An 8,297-nucleotide genomic window follows, 5' to 3' on the forward strand; every position below is an offset into this window, starting at 1 on the left:
CATTATGTCTGTTGATTTTAATTGAGTTGGTAAAGAAGAATGGTATCAGATTTAGTGACAAAATTTATCCTATGTATAGTTTGAATTGTTTCCCCTTTAAATTAAAGTGAAAAGACAAAATTATGAGGTCATGTTGATTCAATAGTAGTGAACCTTAAAAGCTGTTTCAGATGAGCACTTAATTTTCTCTAAGTGCTGACTTCCTACAAATTTCTGTAGTTTCTTTCTTTCTTTTTTTTTTTTTCTCTGTAGTTTCTTATGGCTTGACTTAAGTGGTTGAAGAAGCACAGACAGGGTTTAAGTCCTCTTTCATCCTCCTTAATCAGTTTAACTAACAACAATTATATGATTTACCCTGTTCATATCAGATCTACAGAAATTCAGGACCACTAATGCTGTGAGGGAAATTTGGGAAAAATAGAAAAGAAAGTTAAATTACCCAAGAGCACAGAGGCATTAATAGAAGTTCTTATTGTCTCAGTGGAGAAGATGTGCCTTTTAAAATTTTTGTGGTGAGAAAATTGGTGATTTGTGGTAAAAAGTGATATATATCTTCATACAATTTTATATACCAAATAGAAAGATATGGCCAATTTGAATGAGTGAAATACATCTCCAAAAACTATCCCTGAAGAATTGCAGGCATGAGAATTATGAGACAAAGACTTTAAAAACAACTGTCTTAAATATTCTCAAATAATTAAAAGAAAACAAGTACAAAGAAATAAAGAAAATCGGGAAAATGATATATGAATAAACCAAGAATGCCAACAGAGATATGTTTATAAAAGAAAACAAAAATATTCTGAAACTGAAAGGTATAATAACTGAATTGAAAAATTACCTAGAAGGTCCAGCAAGATTCAGACAAGCAGATAAACAATCAGTGAACTTGAAGACAGATCATTAGAAATTATCATATCCAAAGAGCAAAAAGAACCATAACAACAAGAATGAAGAAAATTGAAGAAAGTCTAAGGAGCTTACGGGACACAATTAAGCAGACATGCAACATGGGAGTCCCAAAAGAAAAGAAGGAGAAAGGGCCTGAGAGATCATTTAAAGAAACAATGGCTGAAAACTTTCCAGATTTGAGGGAATACATGGTCTACAAATCCAAGAAGGTCAATGATCTACAAGTAGGGTACACCAAAAGAAACCCACATTATAATCATACTGTAAAAAGTCAAAGAGAATCTTGAAAGCAGCAAAGAAAAGTGACTGGACCCATCTGAGAAATTCTCAGTAGATTATCAGTAGATTTCTCAGGAGAAACTTGGAGGGCAAAAAGCACTGAAATGTTAATTTTAAATACAGAGGAAAATAATCTGTGAACTGAAAATTCTATATCTGGCAAAAATTGTCCTTCAAAAATAAAGGTGAAATTATGACAATCTCATATAAGCAAAGGCTAAGAGAGTTCGTTATCTTTAGATCAGCCCTATAAGAAATACTAAAGGGTATCCTTCAGGCTGGATGAAAGGATGCTAGACAATACTTGAAGCCATAATAAGATATAAGTATCTCCAGTAAAGTAATAAAATGGACAAATATAAAAACCACTAATTTTGTAATTTTGGTTTGTTACTGTACTTTTTATTTTCTACAGAATATAAAACACAAATGCATAAAAAATTATAAATCTATGTTAATGGACACATAATAAATATATAATTGTGACATCAATAACATAAACCGGGAGTGGTAGAGTTGTAAAGAGTAGTATTTGTATGATGAAGTTAAGATGGATACATTTTAAAATAAATTGTTATAACTTTAGGATATTATATGTAATCCCCATGGTAAAGACAAAGAAAATGTATTTCATAAAAAATATTTATAGCTGTAAACACATTAAAAAAAGAGAAGCATGTCAAATAAATAAACTTATGGAACCAGAAAAAGAAAAAGAAACTAATCCAGTGGTAGCAGAGGAAGAAAATAATAAAGATTACAGAAGAGATATGTAAAATAGACAAGAACAACAATAGAAAATGCCAACAAAATCTGAAGTTCTCAAAAAAAAAACAATAAAACTGACAAACATTTAGCTAGATAAAATAACAATAAAAGAGAGAAAATTCAGATAAATAAAATCAGAAGCATAAGAAGAGACATTACTATGAAATTTATAGAAATAAAAAAAAGATTGTACAAGAGTACTATTAACAATTGTATGTGAACAAATTGCCTAACCTAGATAATATGTACAAATTCCTAGAAACACACAATCTACCAGGACTGAAACATGGAGAAATAGAAAATCTGTATATATCTACGTATATATAACGTGTATAACTTGTAATGAAATTGAATTGGTAATCAGAAATCTCCCGACAAAGAAAAAATCTAGAACCAAATGGCTTACTTGGAGAATTCTAGAAAGCATTTAAAGAACTAACATCAATCTTTCTCAAACTCTTTCCAAAAATTGAAGAGGAGGGAACACTTCTTAACTCATTTTATGAGTCATGAATTATCCTGATATGAAAGCCAGAAAAGATCCTACAAGAAAATACGATGAAAATCCTTATAAATATTGATGAAAAATCTTTAGCAAATTAAATTCAACATAATATTAAAATGATTATTTACCATAATAAATTTACATTTATTCCTGGAATTCAATGATGGTTCAACATGCAAAAATCAATCAATACAATACACAGCACTCACAGAATGAAGAAAAATAATATGTTTATTTCAATTGATGGAGGAAAAGCATTTGACAAAATTCAACACCCTTTAATGATTAAAACAGTCAACTAACTAGGGATACAAAGAAACTGCTTCAATGTAATAAAGGAAATAGCAACAAATGTGTTTACACATGACTTGTATTCATCTTCTGTTATCAGTATATATTGAGTATTACAATTTTAATACAGTTTTTTCCTTTCTTAAAATGTGTAGACATTTTTTTGGCACTCTATCTGAAGAATCCACAGCTAATAACATACTCAATGGTCAATGACTCAAAGATTTTCCGCTAAGATAAGGAACAAGACAAGGATTCCTACTTTTACCACTTGTATTCAAAGAGCATTGGATGACATAACCAGAGCATTTAGGCAAGAAAATAAACAAAATTATCCGCATTTGAAAGCAGGAAGTAAAAAATATCTTTGTTTACATTTGAAATAAACTTATATAGAGACAGTTTTAAAGATACCATACAAAAAAATGTTAGAACAAATAAACAAATTCAGCAGACACATGATAAAAAAACAAACATACAAAAATAAGTTGTATTTCTATACAATGATAATAAATAATCCTAATAGAAAATTAAGACAACAGTTCCATTTACAATAGCAACAAAAAGAAGAAAGTACTTAGGGATAAACTTAACCAAGGAGTTGAAGGACTTATAGACTCAAAACTAAAAACACAGTTGAAACAAATTAAAGACACAAATTTTTAAAAATCCTGCATTCATGGATTGGAAATTTTAATATTGTTAAGCTGTCAACATGATTCAAAGCCATCTATAGATTCAATGCAATCTTTTATCAAAATCCTAATCACATGTTTTTCAGAAAGGGAAAAATCCATCTTAAAATTCATATGGAATCATAACAGAGATCTAATCACCAAAACAGTATTGAAAAAGAACAAAGTTGAAAGTCTAACACTGCCTGATGTCAACATTACTACAAAACTACAGTAAATTAAACAGGGTGGTATTGGCAAAAGACAGACATATAGACCAATGGAATAGAATTGACAGCCCCAAAATAAACTCTCACAAACTCTCCCCAAAACATACTTTCAGTATGGTCAAATGATTTCTGACGAGTGCCAAGGTTACAGAATTGGTAAAGGACAGATTCTTTGATAAATGGTGTTTGGAAAACTGGATATTCACATACAAAAAAAAAAAAAAAAGAAAGAAAGAAAAAAAAAAAAAAGAGAAGATGGACCCTTAGATTGCATCATACAAAAATTAACTAAAAATGGATCAAAGTCTTAAATGTAAGCGCTAAAACTACAGAGCTCTTAGAAGAAAACATGGAAGAAAAAGCTTCAAGATGTTGGATTTAGCTGTGATTTCTTGGATGTACCATTAAAAACAATGCTACCAAAAGGAAAAATAGACAAACTGTATTTAATCAAAATTTAAAACTTCTGTGTGTCAAACAAAACTATCAAAAGAGTGAAAAATCATCCCACAGAGTGTGACAAAATAATTACAAATCACATATATAATAATGAGTTAATATCCAGAATATATAAAGAACTTTTACAACTCAAAAACAAAAACAAAACATCCTAAATAAAATATGGGCAAAGGACTTCAATAGACATTTCTCCAAACAAACTATACAAATGGTTAATAAGCAAATAAAGAGATCCTCAGCATCAATAATTAGGAAAATGCAAACCAAAACCAGAATGACATACCATCTCACATCTGTTAGGATGGCTACTTTTTATTTTTATTTTTTTGAGAAAGAAAATAAATGTTGGCAAGAATGTAAGCCTTATTGACATAAGCCAATGACAAAAGAACAAATATTGGATTATTCCCCTTATATGGGGTACTTACAGTACTCAAAGTCATATAGACATAAAGCAGAATAGTGGTTGCCAGGAGCTATAGGGAGGGGGAATAAAAAGTTATTGTTCATTTATTATTTTCTTTAGATTCCACATAAAAGTGAGATCGTATGGTATTTGTCTTTCTCAGTCTGACTTATTTCACTTAGCATAATATTCTGGAGGTCCGTCTATGTCATTACAAATAGTAAGATTTCATTCTTTTTTATGGTTGAGTAAATACTCCATTCCATAAATGTACCACAGTTTCTTTACCCAATTGTCTATTGAAGGGCATTTTGGTTGTTTCCATGTCTTGGCTATTGTGAATAGTGCTGCAATAAACATAGAGGTGCATATATTTTTTTGAATTAGTGTTTTGGATTTCTTTGGATAGATACCCAGAAGTAGAATTGCTGGGTCATAAGGTAGTTCCATTTTCAATTTTTTGAGGTACCTCCATACTATTTTCCATAGTGGCTGCACCAATCTGCAATCCCACCAACAGTGCACAAGAGTTTCCTTTTCTCCACATCCTCGCCAACACTTGTTTGTTTATTGATGATAGCCATTCTAGCCGGAATGAAGTGGTATCTCATTGTGGTTTTTATTTGCATTTCTCTAATGATTAGTGATGTTGAGCATTTTTTCATATGTTTATTGGCCATCTGTATGTCCTCTTAAGAGAAATTTCAAACAAAACAGAAATAGACTGAGAGATATAGCGGAAAATACTGATGGCTGGCTAGATGGGGGCAGGGAAGGTAAAAGGATTAGAAAGTACAAATTTACAGTCACAATATAGTCACGGGGATATGAAATACAGTTTGGGGAATATAATCGATAATGTTGTAAAGATCATGTAGGGTACCAGATGGGCACTGGACTTATCAGGGGGATCACTTCATAGATTGTGTAGATGCCTGACCACTGTGCTGTACACCTGAAGGTGAAGTTGAATGATATTGAATGTCAACTATAATTATATACGAGGTATGACAATTAAGTTCACAAACTTGCCACCATGCATTTACATTGGCAGCACTGTACAAACAGCTCAGTAAGGTTTCATAACCTTGGTTTATCAGTGTCTCACAGCTGTGTTCCTGTTGATGTGTGGTGGTGTCTTGCTGAGTGGCTTTAAAGACTATCGTTGCGTGTTTTTGTGTACCATCGCAAGAATGTCTGAGCTTGAATTAGAGCAAAGAACAAACATTAAATTTCTTGTTAAATTTGGCAAAAGTGGAAGTGAAATCAGGGACATGTTAGTCCAAGTTTATGGGATAATGCCATAAAGAAAATGGCAGTTTACAAATAGATTAAACATTTTTTCTGAGGGGAGAGAATGCGTCACTGATGGAGAGAGGTCAGGGCGGCCAGTAACAAGCAGAACTGATGAAAACATTGCAAAAATTCATCAAATTGTGTGCCAAAATCAACGGCTGACTGTGAGAAGCATAGCAGACCAAGTAAACATCAAGAGAGAAACAGGAAAATGTTAACTGAAAATCTTGGCATGAGGATGGTGCGTGCAAAAATGGTCCCAAAGGAGGTCACCGATGAACAAAAGCAAAGGTGAGTCGAAGTTGGCCAAGACCTTTTGGAGAGGCAAGACAATGTTTTGGGCCATGTTATCACAGACGATGAAACATAGGTGTACCAAGACAACCCTGAAACAAAGCGTCAAAGTGCATAATGGGAGTCAGCCAGTTCTCCACGACAAAAACGTTCCATCAGTCCAAATCAAAAGTCAAAACAATGTTGCTAACCTTTTTTGATAACCGAGAGATTATTCATTATGAATTTGTACCAACTGGACAAAGAGTTAACCAAGTTTACTATTTGGAAATGCTGAAAAGCCTGCATGAGAAAGTTAGACGACCTGAACTTTTCACCAGATAGATAGATCTAGACTGATAGATATCTATCTAGATCTCTCTCTCTCTCTCTCTCTCTCTCTCTCTCTCTCTCTCTCTCTCTCTCTCTCTCTCTCTCTCTGTCTATGAGAACTGACAAGTAAATTTGAGGACTCATCCTAAAAAAAGTGCTACAGGCCTCATTGCTGAATATTACTACAGTCACCTTCGATGTACTCCCCTTGGGAAGCTATGCACTGATGCCAGTGTCTGGTCCACGCTTCAAAGCAATTTTGGAACTCTTTTTCTGGAATGGCCATCAGAGGTGTCATTGTATTACCTTTGTTGTCCTGAATGTCATCAAAATGTCTTCCTTTCAATATTTCCTTTATCTTTGGGTAAAGAAAGAAGTCACTGGGGGTCAGATCAGGTGAGTCGGAGGGTGTTCCAACACAGTTATTTGTTTACCAGCTAAAAGCTTCGCTCACAGACAGTGCCATGTGAGCTGGTGCATTGTCATGATGCAAGAGCCATGAATTGTTGGTGAAAAGTTCAGGTCATCTAACTTTTTTACAGAGCCTTTTCAGCATTTCCAAATAGTAAACTTGGTTAACTGTCCAGTTGGTACAAATTCATAATGAATAATCCCTCTGATATCAAAAAAGGTTAGCAACATCATTACAACAAGTTCGTGAACTTAATTATAGTGTGGTAGGAGAGCTTGAATAAGTCAAAACAGCTAGATTTTAGTTGCAGGTTTCCTACTAGTGAGTTGAGTAACATTAAACCACTTTATTTCTCAGAGTTCGGTTTCTTTGTCAAATGAAGGGGTTGAATTTGTTCACTTACACAAATTTCTGATGTAATTCGACATATACCTCAAACATCCAAAACTTTGATCCCATTTGCTTCTAAATCAGAGCTTATGTATGTATACCTTTTATCCTGGATTAGAAAAGCTGATGTTTGGAAGAAATTTTTATTTATACATTTATGTTTGTATTTTAAACTATTTTCTAGCAATTTCTGGACAGTTTTTATCATGTTTCCCCGAAAATAAGACCGGGTCTTATATTAATTTTTGCTCCAAAGGACACATTAGGGCTTATGTCCACTGGATGTCATCCTGAAAATTCATGCTAGGGCTTATTTTCCAGTTAGGTCTTATTTTCAAGGAAACACGGTAAGTTGTCAGAATTGAACCTTTTTCCTTACAAAGTCTAAGAGGAACTTGGAAATGAGATTTGAAAGATGCCAGTCCTTCATTGTTTACCGATCATATTTTTCAGTCTGGCTTTTAAGAGTCAAATACTAGATTATATAAGCGTCTACCCACTATATTGTACCCTTGAAACTAATATAAAATAATACTGAATGTCTTTAACTGAAAAAAAAATTATGCAAGTGGCAAATACTAGAAGATACTAGGGTGAGTAAATGGAAAAACAAACCATTTGTGCCCCATATACAAGAGGCTACTGCAGGACCAAAAGTGAGGATTGTGGATTAAATTGTTTCCCCCAAAAAAGATGTTGAAGTCCTAATCCCCAGTACCTCAGAATGTGACCTTGTTTGGAAATAGGATCTTTGCAAATGTAGTCAAGTTACCATGAGTTTTAGTGTGGGCCCTAATTCCATATGAGTGGTGTCCTTATAAAAATGGGATATTTGGACACCAACACAGACATTCACAGGGGGAAGACTGAAGAGACACAGGAAAGTGCTGTGTAAAAATGGAGGCAGAGATCATGGCGATGCTTTCACAAGCAAGGAACACCAAAGACTGCCAGCAAACCACCAGAAGCTCAGTGAAGCGTACAACAGATTCTCCCTCAATAGCCCTCAGAAGGAAGTAACCCTGCTGACACTTTCTTTTCAGACTTCTAGCTTCTGGAAATGTTC

This window comes from Rhinolophus ferrumequinum, chromosome X, assembly GCF_004115265.2.
Source record: "Rhinolophus ferrumequinum isolate MPI-CBG mRhiFer1 chromosome X, mRhiFer1_v1.p, whole genome shotgun sequence".
In the NCBI taxonomy this organism is placed as follows: Eukaryota; Metazoa; Chordata; class Mammalia; order Chiroptera; family Rhinolophidae; genus Rhinolophus; species Rhinolophus ferrumequinum.